Source organism: Pelecanus crispus, chromosome 2 (genome assembly GCF_030463565.1).
Source record: "Pelecanus crispus isolate bPelCri1 chromosome 2, bPelCri1.pri, whole genome shotgun sequence".
NCBI classification, from domain to species: domain Eukaryota; kingdom Metazoa; phylum Chordata; class Aves; order Pelecaniformes; family Pelecanidae; genus Pelecanus; species Pelecanus crispus.
Genome location: NC_134644.1, coordinates 132847662 through 132860512, shown reverse-complemented (window position 1 = coordinate 132860512; position 12851 = coordinate 132847662).

Genomic DNA, 12851 nt, shown 5'->3' with positions numbered 1-12851 from the left:
GCAGGAGAAAAATGGAAGAATATTTATTGTTCAGAGCTTCTTCTGTACAAAGTGGAAAACTATTATGCTAGCCCTTAACACTCCTGTTGAATGAAGGCCTGTTTTTTGGTTTTGCTTTTTTTGTTTGTTTGTTTTTGAGGAAAAAAAAACTCCGCTGAAATGCACACACATAGCATGTACATAGAGCTGCTCTTGCTGATATCACTACCACCAAGCTAAGTATTTTAATTCAGGAAATGCAGAGAATAGCTGAATAATTTGAGAAAAAAAAAAAATCATAAGCAGACCGAACTTGCTATTTTGAAATTCCAATCTAGCATTAATGGCAATAAAGCAGAGAAAAGCCATGAATAAAATCCAACACCATAATATCTCAGAGATACAGCGATGCTTGAACTAATCAAAATCATCAGTTTTGGTTTGTGGTACAGAAGTTTACATTTGAACGCAGCTGGATCACAGTCAACTAGCCAGCTCCCATAGCAGCACCTTCAAGCTGCATTGATTTCTATGGAAGAAAGGCACCGTAAATCTGCTTGAGCAGCATTGCGTCATTCTTTTGGTTGGCTTGAAGAAGTAAATTAAATGTTTTCCATTAGTATGGTAAAGAAGCTATACAATTTTGTTTTTATTTCGAATACAGTCTCAAGTTACGGAACACTTTAGCTAACTCTGCGGCAAGGACTACATGTTTCATGTTTGTAAAGCCAGCAATTCAAGCTTATGTGAAACCAGATGTGTATGCTGCACAGTTCCCAGGGCTGTAGAGTTTTTTTTTAAATGTGTTGCGGTCAATTAAAAAAAAGAAAAAAAGACCCTGCTTTTCAGTTAAATCATAGAATACACTGAAGCAAAAACAACACGCTCTTGCGGGGAAGAGAGGAGAGGGGGAGAGCGAAGGGAGTGGGAGCAGACGAAAACTTTAAGGGAATTAAAGGCACACACACAGAGTAGCGCATGAGCAATGCTGTAGTACAACAAAGAGCAGCACAGTTCCGAGAAGCAATAAGCGTAACATTACTTGAGGTAATGAGAACTTCTTGATCAATTATTCATATAATTTACAACAGTTACAACTGCATCAATGAAAAAATGAATCTAGGGCAAATATAAAATCTTCACAGCTACGAAGTGCCCTTGATTTTCACCAGAACATTTGGCTGTCCGATTATCATGTGTTTCTGGTTAGCAACACACCCCTCCAACAAAAGGAAACAAGAGACAGAAAGGCACAGAACAAACTGCCTCGCTGGAAGTAGTGACAGCGTTCAAGGCTCCATTTCAATCCTGGACACCGTGCATCACCAAAAGCTGACAGTACCTTATATGCTTCTGTACACGAATCCTAACCACCACCACCACCCCCCCACTTAGATACATTCATGCACCCCATGGGATTAAGCAAATACCTTCGATGAAGTCTTTATGCTCTCAATGTGTAAAATTGCAATTTTTAAATAACATTCAGAAGAAATACTCTATTTTTTTTAGTGCATGGTTATCTCAACTTTTCTTGTTTCAGGTACTCCTAAGGTAAATGTAACAAAGGGAAACAGTAAGGAGAGAAATATTTCTGGATTCTTTTTTTTCGTCCAGTTTGAAATCACTGTATAATCACCATCAGGTTTTCTGCCCTGGTGAGGTTTCAATACAGTATCCTCAATTGTTCAAGGCAACCTTGCTAGTGGACTGGAGAAACACAGTTGAAACTGAATTCAAAGAAGTGAGAAGCAGAGAAAAAGTGATGAGTGGGCCTAACCATGCTTGGTGGTCTTACTCCCAGGCACATAAAACAAATCATAAGGGAAGGTTATGGGGTGAAACACTGACCATGCTAACGGGAAAACTCATGACAATTTTGATTTTACTCTGCTGATGTTAGGACAATGAACTTTGGTCTAGTTGGGAACCCTAATTCCAGTCTAAATTAGAAAGAACAATGAAGGATTAACAAGAAAAATCTGCAATTCTTCTCTGAATGAATCAAGGAATATTTATCTAAGGCACCTTCCAACAATGAAGTTAACACCTTGCAACAGCTATTTTAAAAAATGCAGAAGTTGGCAGACCTTAAGAGAGACCTACATTTAATTTGAAGAAATCTGTGGAAAACATTTCCACTACTACTCACTTTTTTCAGCCAACTCTCTACACGAAGTTCAATTAATCTTGTCAGTATTAAAGAAAGATTCTGCATATATCATCACTACATTCAAAATCCTGGCTATCTTACAAAACTATAGCATAGTCAAATCTCCCAAAGCGCCTGGGTCTGTAGCACTGATAGGTTCAGCAAAGTTCTTGGGGTCACGTTTCTTTTTCATCCATCGGTATTGGTCCTTTACAAGCAAGAATGAGTTCTGGATGACCATACCAAGAAATAATTATAGTGCTCGTAAAGAGAAATTCATCATATGCAAACCTCATTCTCCTCCCGTTGCTAAAGACATCCAAGAGTGTTTCCATATTTTTGTGGCCACTCAAAGCAAGCTCTGAATGTGGCAATTAAAGTGGGATATGTTTCTAAAAACAGAGCATGCTGTAGAGCTCTAAAACAGCCTGTTTCCTTGTCAACAGAGAACTGCAGATATATCTTTCTACTAATATTATAAGGAATTACTTCTGGCTCTAAAAGACAATGCACTATGTTGTTAATTTTCCCCCTCCCCCAGCATTTGCTATGACAACATTTGTACCGGGTAGCAAGCAGCAATACACACAAAAGAAGGAGAAAGCTCAGAGATGCATTTGTGCGTTTATTTAATAGGAAAAGAAATCCTTATTTTGAAAATTGTATCAGCTACTTCAAGTCACTTGAAAAATGAATCTCTTTACCTTGATGTAAGATTTCTGAGCTCCTGCTAAGGCTGCCTGGCTTGTTTGGAGGTCTTCACCTTTAGCAGAGGTCTCCAGACGGAGGCAGGGCTCTTCACCCTGGAACTCCCAGAGGCTCCTTGCAGCAGTGCCTGGAGACACAGCAACGGGGAAGGCATTCAGCTTCATCATCATGCGTCAAAGCCACAGTTTTAGGACAGGCAGCAAGCATCCTTTCAGGTTGAATCTTTTGGCTTAAACAACCTAGATTTCAGAAATCAGAAACGTATGTCTTCTTTTGGAGACTGAAAGGCTGCAAGGAGGAGGTTAGTGATACTGAACAAGCACTCAGTCAGCTGCAGATATTCTCTAGTGTTTATATTGCTATTCCTAACAGCATAATCTCCAAGCTCTGAAATTTAACAGGTGACCTACAGGTCTCAATTCTGAGTTTCTCTCATATCATCGTCTTCCCCATACTGAAACTGCTCAGATACACACTTTTGGGAATACTTCAGAGCAAAGAGCACAGTGGTGAGACATCATATTGGGGGAGTCAGAGTGCTGTGCCACTGCAGGCAAGAAACCCAGCCTGCAAACCACCTGCACATGACCTCCACCCAGCTGACAAAGCAGCCCTTGTTAAATACGCACTCCAGAACACTGTCTTTTGCTCAGAAAAATTCAAAATAAAAATCCTTAAACTCCACCATCAGAAAGGAAGGATAACAATGAGACTGCCTTCCTAAAATGAATGCTATTCACCACTGCTTCTTACATGCAAAACAGGCAATACAGAATTTAGTAGGTTACAAGATGTGACCTAAATCCCTGTTTAGGTTTGTGTTCTTTTTCTCAACATGCCACCTAAGGTAAGATCAGCTTTAATCATAAGACTCTAAAAAGAGAAGTACTCTGGTACCTGAGATTACTGGGGTTTGGTTTTATTTGACAGTATATGCCCAAGCACCCTTACTGGCACAAGCAGATGGGCACAGCACCTTCCTTTAAGCCAACATTTCTGAGCACTTTTGAATTATTTTAATTTTCTAATCAGTTATTCACTCTAGAAACAGGACGGCAATCAGGTTACAGACCATGTAATGAAACACAGGGTTCCTTTAACAAAATCTCAAAAATATTTGCAGAAACTGTTTAAGCACAAATTCAAGAACACAGTTGTCTCATACAGTTAACACACCAAATGGGCAGCAACATTTGCCAGATATCAATTACTTCATGTTTCCCCACTCCCAATCTTTGGGAAACCTGCCTGAGTTTGGGTCTTGACATTAGTACGCCTAAGAAGAGGCTTCATTTGTGTTGGGTGGGTGGATGGAACTTCATCGTAGAGACTGGCTGCCTTTGAAGCAGTGGTACAACAGAAATGAGCAACAATGGAGGGATTTCAGAGACAGATGGGCACCTTCATGAATTAGAAAAAAGAACAAGAGGAAGATGAAGGCATAAGCATATTCAGAGTGATGTAGCATTACAGCTACTCAGTTATCATGGGACTGCTGTAGTATTGTTATTCTGGTATTTGGTAAGAGAAGAAAAAAAAAAAAGAAACAGCATTTTAGAGTAAAAAACCCAGCATTTTAAAAACACAGGAGAAAGAAAGAAAGAAAAAAAAAAAAAAAAGAGATGTTTTCCAACCTTGCCTTGTTTACAACAACAAAGCCGAACAACAGATTACCAACCAAAACCACACTCCTGTATTATTACAAATTATTGTGATATTCCAAAGTACTGGTTTTTAAGCAGTAATTCCAAACTGACATTCGTTTCAGTCTCAAAACTAAAGCAACTTTGCAAGCAAAAGGATGGCAGTAACTCATAGTTTAAGATCCTTGTAAGTTCATAATCAACAAGTCAGACGGAAAAAAGGGAACATGGCCATTAATTGCAGCCAGTATATCTGTTCCAGCCATATCTCTTGGCCAACAGCTTAAGCAAGTTCAAGCACAAGCACTTTTATGTCCAAGTTGAGTGACAATTTTTACTCCTATCAACTGGTCAGGACAGAAGATACCCCCAAAATCCCTAGAAGGCTGCTAGATGTACTGCTTAAAAAGAAAAACTTGTGACGAAATAGTGCGGAAATAGAAGTTTGTGTCTTTTTGTGCAGGAAAATATTCAGCTTCATGAATCCCTCCCCTTCTGCCCTGTAGAAACTGGAGTTCCTTGCTTTCTGCTTCTCCACTAAGATGCTCATTTAGAGTCTGCAAAGGTTGGGTTGTAGCTCCCAAACTTACATCTGGTGCTGGTCATGTTACCAGTCTCCTACAGGAAATACATATCACCGAGTTGAATATATTCAGGTTTAAAGAAAAAAGTATGGTATGAGTGTATGTGTGTGTATGCATGTGCATAAATAAATATATATTAAAAAAAGTAGCTGCACGGTTAACAGTCAGCTTCTCTGAGGCACTCATAGCTGCACTTTAAAAATATTTTTATGAAACTGTTTTGTATTTATAGACTACATCCTGAGTTTCAGCCTTTATCCAACAAGCTGGAGCCTTTTATGACACACGTCATTTCCTGCTTCGCTGTCCAGTATCAACAAATCTTTGGGCTTTCTTTCTAAAAAGAGTTTTCATCCTCACTTGCTATGTTCTTCCTCTCTTTCATTCTCTTGCTAAGTATGAAATCAAAGTTTTAGTACTTACAAAAATACACATCTCAAGGAAAAGAAGCCAAACCTAATTCGGAAGGATCCACACATGAATGAATGGGCTTCTTATTCTAACAATCCCAAAGGTACTGATTTAAACATTCAAACCTCACTCCAGTCTACCCTGAGGTTTCCGTAATCCAAACTAAAGTCTTTAAAAATGCAAGAGTTCTGGATAAAGAAATAAGCTGATACGGAAACTCAGCAGCAGATGATTAAGCATTTGATAACTTGATGCTTTGATAAGGCATTGTGCTGGTGTTGGCTGGGGTAGAGTTAGTTTTCTTCACAGCTAGTGTGGGGCTGTGTTTTGGATTTGTGCTGGAAACAGTGTTGATAACACAGGGATGTTTTAGTTACTGCTCAGCAGTGCTTACACAGAATCAAGGCCTTTTCTGCTTCTTGCACTACCCCAACAGTGAGTAGGCTGGGGGTGCACAAGAACCTGGGAGGGGACACAGCTGGGACAGCTGACCCCACCTGGCCAAAGGGATACTCCATACCATATGATGTCATGCTTAGCATATAAAGCTGGGGGAAGAAGGAAGGGGGGGACATTCGGAATGATGGCATTTGTCTTCCCAAGTAACCATTACATGTGATGGAGCCCTGCTTTCCTGGAGATGGCTGAACACCTGTCTGCCAATGGGAAGTAGGGAATTCATTCCTTATTTTGCTCTGCTGGCACGTGAGGCTTTTGCTTTACTTATTAAACTGTCTTTATCTCAACCCATGAGTTTTCTCACTTCTACCCTTCTGGTTTTCTCCCCCATCCCACCAAGGGGGAGTGAGTGAGCGGCTGTGTGGTGCTTAGTTGTCGGCTGGGATTAAACCACAACAGGCGTTACCTTAATCGCTGTCACTGGGGAGAAACTGAAGTCAGGAAACTGAAACTAGGCAGCTGGAAGAATCTAGCTACTCAAATAAATAAGATATACTTTCTGTGCCAAAAGAGATATGAATGCTTTCTGCAGCCAAACAGAGCACAGATCCTGAGAGAGAATAGAGTTATTTAACAAAGCAGATGAGGTATAGGAGATCTCAGCCATACATATATAACTAGAAACAAGGAAATATTTACCAATGGATATTGTGCCAAAAAAATTCCGTTTAACGCAGACCCTAAATTTTCACAGGCAGGAGGTGCTGAGTCACTACTCTCACATCTCTATAGCTTTCAAGTAAAAAGCTCACATCAGACATAAATTGGAAGGTGTAGTCAATTTAGAGAACATTAATTGGTGGAGTTCCGTTAGGAAGGGGCCATATCCACTAATGCCGGCAGCTTCTACTCCTGTAGACAGACATGTTTTTAATGAAAACAAAAATAAAACTAAGCTGTAATATGCTCATTTATTCAGTAGTAAACCACTGAAAAGATGGAAGAATCAAATTTAAGAAATTCAGAAAAATCAGAAGTCAGGCTTTCCACAATTAATGTTATGTTCACACTTCACACAGTGTTATGGTAAGTATTACTCTAGTTTACCTTTGCTGGCAAATAAATGCAGAAGTATCTTGAATAGGAGATTCAATAGGAGATCCTCCTTCAAAGAGGATTTACTTCTGAGCTGGAAACCTTAACTTTTCCATTTTCTGACTTTATACACAGCTGTTAAAAAAAATTCACCCCAGCTTAGACCAAGGATAATAAATTTCATCGCAAAGCAGGATACCTATAAGAAACTAAGAATCTTACTCACCACAAAGTTTGATGAAAATACTGCTAGTTTTCCCCAAGCAAGAGTTACATCAACTGGACAACTGGAAAGTAGCAACGTCTTTAAATGTCTCTCAATTTCACTACCACTATTCTTGCAGCTGTGAGCATCTCACTAGAAGACGCTGGATCAGCACAGCCATCCAGCCACCATATACTGCCAGGGAAAGTTACAGTACATTTACAGAAGCAGAAGGTACATTAATCTCCTAATTATACTGACAGAAAGCTTCCATTAGAAGCAGATTACCAAGACCAGCACACTAATTTTTTTTGTTTCCTGGTTTTGTATGTATGCATGTTTGAAAAACATATCTAAGAGAAAAGACAAAAAGCAGAGTTTTGTTTTACCCCCATTAGTTTTCTGCCCACATTCTCAGATACCCTCTTGTCTAGTCTCCAAGACTGAGGGTTTCATTTAAGGTTTGTATCAGTTATGGATTAAGCATTCTGTGTCCATCAAAATACACACATCAGGTACAGACAAGTTGTCATTTTATGATCCACATGCATTGTCGCACCATTTAGTCAGGAAAATAAAAGAGACTCCTTAAGTAATCATATGATTACTTACAAAAAAAAGAGCTTCTGTCCTTCCAGCCTTCCTCACTGGACTTCTTACAAGTTTGTACAGGTAAATGATAAAATATGCATTTATTCTATGAACTTTTTAATAGAATTCTAGCAGTTTCCTGGAATGAATCACAGTCATGAAAGTATAATAGGGGGAAAAAACCAAAACAAACCACACACACCAAAACCCAAAAAACGAACACAGAAAAACAGGTTTTCTGGCCAGTGTTCTACCTGGTTCTGCAGGATGGGTTTTCTTTTTCTAGAATTAAAAAAAATGAAGGAAAATAAGTATAGACATTATGATGGAAATAATTAGGGCTCTTAAGCATCAGTGGGCAGCCCAGTAAAACAGGACTCCAAAGACAAGTAAAAATAGATGGCGTGTCTCTTGAGGAACAAGTTATCTTGGAGGGCAATGGAAGGCAGGGAAATTACAGTACTTGAACTAAGCAGCAGTATGGATGGACCTGATGGGTTTCCATCCTGACACTCTTTGTGCACCTGAGGAACAACAGTTGGATGCCAAGTAAATTAATGACAGCAAAAAAGCAGTCAGATTTAGGTCGGGCAAGACAAACAGCAAACATAGGTAGTTATCGAAGAGGATGGACACACCTGTCATGGGGAACCATTCCTTCAAGAAACTCCACTGAAAAGCAGCAGATGATTGAAAGTACTCCCCAGCTGAAAGCACAAACACAGTTCAAGAGGTATCAACTACAAACTGCAACTGGGAATTTATGAACTGAGTTTATATGCTAACGTACAATCTCCTACCATCTTCAGCGAATATACTTGAAAGAAGAAAGCCTGTATACTTGTTTGGTGACAATGGCTGAGCTAAGAGTTGAAAGAAAGGCTGTGAAACAGTCAGGAAAACAAGGTATATGACAAAAGGCAAGTATAATGATTCAAGTGACAAGAGAAGATAGACTTAAGAAGGGGCCTCGTACCATGATTTATTTTAAGTAAATATGACTAGGAAATTCAATCAGAATATCAGATTTCTTAAGTTTTCCCTGTGAAAGGGAAGAGGAAAATACTCTACTGCCTTATTACTATAAACATTACAGAGAACCATAAAACAGGGAATGGAAGTTGAAATTAAGGCAAAAGAAGAGACCCTCTGTAAGAGTTTCTGGTGACTTCTCTAGCAGTTAAAGTTGTTTGAGCTCCACAAAAGGGCATCATTAAAGTAATTAAGAACCACTCATTCAGGGATACCAATATGTATGCCAATGAGATTCACGGCTTGGAGGTCTTGAAAATGCTTTAAGATTTGGACAGGCCCTGGAGACTTCCATTTATAAAAAACAGTGTACTCTCCCAAGTCTTTATCGATGATCCAGGGAACATGTCAGCATACACTATCTTAAAAAATTATGTCCAAAATATAAATGACAGCCTGGGTATAACACCTGAAGTAAACCAAATTCTGAACTGTCCTTTTTTTGAGTATGCAATTTAGCTTTATTCATTTGTCATAGTCCACATGAAAGCATAAGCACTTTGTAGTTCATAAGATGCAAGCTAAGTAATTGGCTTGACTTTAGGACAGACATTAGAAGCAACCATATGCTACCACCAACCTTGTCTTAAGATTTCTCCTGAATAGCAGGCAAGACATTCATGAAAATATACATGAGAGTAATTATATGCAGCTGAAGAGGGAATCACGTATGTTACACCACCCTGCCTGCATTCTCACAACAAACTTTCAAAAAATTAGCAACACTTAATGGATAGAGCTGGAACTCTACTAAACATAAGAAAAGCAGGGAACTAAAAGCATGAACTATGCATGAGACAGATTTTAGACCTGACAAGGGTGACACCTCTCTCTGGCTTTTAATAGCGATGCCATTATCATTTCAAGAAAGATACTCTGGAATGCATAAACACTTTCAAAAGTCTTTGCAATATCAAAGCTAGACAAATATTACTTAATGCCTTCAACAGATTTGGGCTCATGATTGTTTTTGTTGCAAATCCAGCCACAGTTGGAGAAGTAGAATTTTTACACAAATTATAAAACAAATTTGCTGTAGCCTCTCATCTTCCCCTCATCTTGCCATATCCACATAAGAGAAGCTGTGCAAGAGACATGGGAGTCCTAAGCCTTTTATCCTGGTACTGAACCACCATGTGAGATGGGTTAGTTCTCCCCTGGGTATGACCAAGGGACGATGACCCACATTCAAAACAACAGAAGTGACATCCAGTCCCATTACATGATCAGATCTTGACAGTTCTCAGGTTTTCAGGACACAGTTAGATGCCGAGGTAATACTTGCCCAAGCAATTTTGCCAGGGAATGATGCCATGAAACTGCAAGAGTGGTTCTCCGAAGTACCTGAAGACCAGAGGCATTATAGCACTTTCATCAGAACTGTGGGAAGTCTGGGAAGTATGAAAGTGCCAGATGGTGACTAAATACTGAGCCATGCACACATTTAGCAGGAGTTTCAGATCTTGCTCACTACCCAACACAACAAGAACTAGATGTACAATATAATCTTGAGAACTAGAATAAGTACAAATAATTAATGAGATATTTGCAAACACAGAGGACAAAAACAAAAAAAAAAAAAGAACCAGTTATGCACTTCAGAAGACATAAGAAACAATTGGCAAGGGGAATCAGCTGAGGGAAACAGTCATCAATTTATTGTTTCATTAGGCATGGCTGAAATACAGATGGATGTTTTACCCTGTAAAGGCAAATTTTCCTCTGGTCTGAAAGCCTCTCCAGCCGCACATCTACATGCAAGTTTCCAGGTAAAGAATTTTCAGTAGCAAGTTATTAAAACCCCAAAGTAGCAAGAATTTAGTTTAATCTACATTCACTTGAGGACACCCACTTTCTTACCCTGCATCACACCCAGACCATGCAATTCTCTTGCAATACCTTCACAACTCAGTAAAACCAGGAAGACTAGCCTGGTTCCTACTTATTCAACTGTAATTGTTTCTCTTTGGATGTTTTACAGCTGGAGGAGGAAAGGATACAGACAGATTAACTCAGTTTTGGACTTCACATCAGTCAACAGATGAAATGTTAGTAATAAGAGACGTGAAACAGACAATATATTGCCCATGATAGGAAATACTGATCCTACAGCTGAGCTTCAAAAAAACCCTACAGTCCACTTTGCTGGGAATAAGAAGATATGCAAAGCTTTGACTTGGGGTCAGGCCACAGGATCAAACATACAAAGAGGACATAAAATCAGAGTTTATTTCTAAAACTTACTTTCCAAAGCACAAGACAGTGAGCACCAAAGTATTTATAAAACATACCAACACTGGAAAAAAAGCCAGGTACAAGGGCAATATACAGTAGCATACAGACCTCAGCCAGGCACAGATGTGCTGCCTGCTGCAGTGGTCAGTCCTACTACCTGTCACCAGCCAAGCTTGGAGACCCAGCTCGACTGAACATGAGCCAGGAGTGTGCCCAGGTGGCCAACAAGGCCAACAGCATCACGGCTTGTATCAGGAATAGTGTGGCCAGCAGGAGCAGGGAGGTGATTGTGCCCCTGTACTGGGCACTGGTGAGGCCGCACCTGGAATACTGTGTCCAGTTTTGGGCCCCTCACTACAAGAAAGACATTGAGGTGCTGGAGTGTGTCCAGAGAAGGGCAATGCAGCTGGTGAAGGGTCTGGAGCACAGGCCTTACGAGGAGTGGCTGAGGGAACTGGGGTTGTTTAGCCTGGAGAAGAGGAGGCTGAGGGGAGACCTTATTGCTCTCTACAGCTACCTGAAAGGAGGTTGTAGTGAGGTGGGTGTTGGTCTCTTCTCCCAAGTAGTTAGCGATAGGACAAGAGGAAATGGGCTCAAGCTGCGCCAGGGGAGGTTTAGATTGGATATTAGGAAAAATTTCTTTACAGAAAGGGTAGTCAAGCTTTGGAACAGGCTGCCCAGAGAGGTGGTAGAGTCACCATCCCTGGAAGCGTTCAAAAAAAGGGTAGATATGGCACTTTGGGACATGGTTTAGTCTAGTCTACCCTTGATTGGTTTAGTGTGGACTTAGTAATGTTAGGTTAATGGTTGGACTGGATGATCTTAAAGGTCTTTTCCAACCTAAACGATTCTATGATTCTATGACTCTTTTGGCTCTCACACCCAGGTTTCATCCACATCAGACCTAAGGCAGGGGAGTTCCCCAGGACAGTACGTATCTGGGGGATACCCCAGGACCCCGCACTACTCACCAAGCCGGGGACTCAGGGAGGCTTAGGTCCACACACCTCAGAGTACACACACTACAAACTTTTCCTAGGAACTACAGTAAAGCATGACTGTTCTTTATTAAATATGCCTAATATTGGACTACAAAAGACTAGAAGCAGTTTAATGCCTCCCTTCGTGACCTGTTTCAATACTTACTATTCTCATTGATAAGAACAGTAAAAAGGTATCACAACTAGCAGGAAAAAGAGTGCCGGGTATAGGATATCCGTGATCCAACTTTAATGAGGCAGTGGAAGGAGTCCTTGCATGACGCCCAGTGACGCATGGACACAGGACGTCTTGCCAAAAGCCTTCCTCCCTAGACCACAAGAAGTGGAGCCCACCCCTAGGCCATGGGCTCAGTGCTTGGGACAACCCAGTAGATATTTACAAAAGAAGGGATTAAGCACAACATGCCAGCTCTACCTTCATCAGAGGAATTTAATAATAATAATGTTCTTGTGCTTCACACTACAATTTTGAGAAGCAGAGAAGGAAACAGCTTCATATACTGAAGCAACTCTAGCTTAGAAACAGGCCATTTAAGGCACTTCTGTATAGAAGTAAAAAATATGTAAGACCCCATGATTGTTTACTTTTCTTTGTTTAAAGCTAGTTCTCAAAATCTGGTTATTGGTTAAAAGATTTCAATGAAAATACAAATTAGTGCTACCCAACATTTCAGTGCAGTGCTACAGAACTTCCATAGCCCAGAGGAAGTGAATCCAGGCAACTGCTCCGCTCCAAGTAGCGGGAAGCTGGCAAACACACGGAAGGGGCAAGCTGCCAAACCAACTACTAACGCTAAGAGCAGTATAAATCAACAG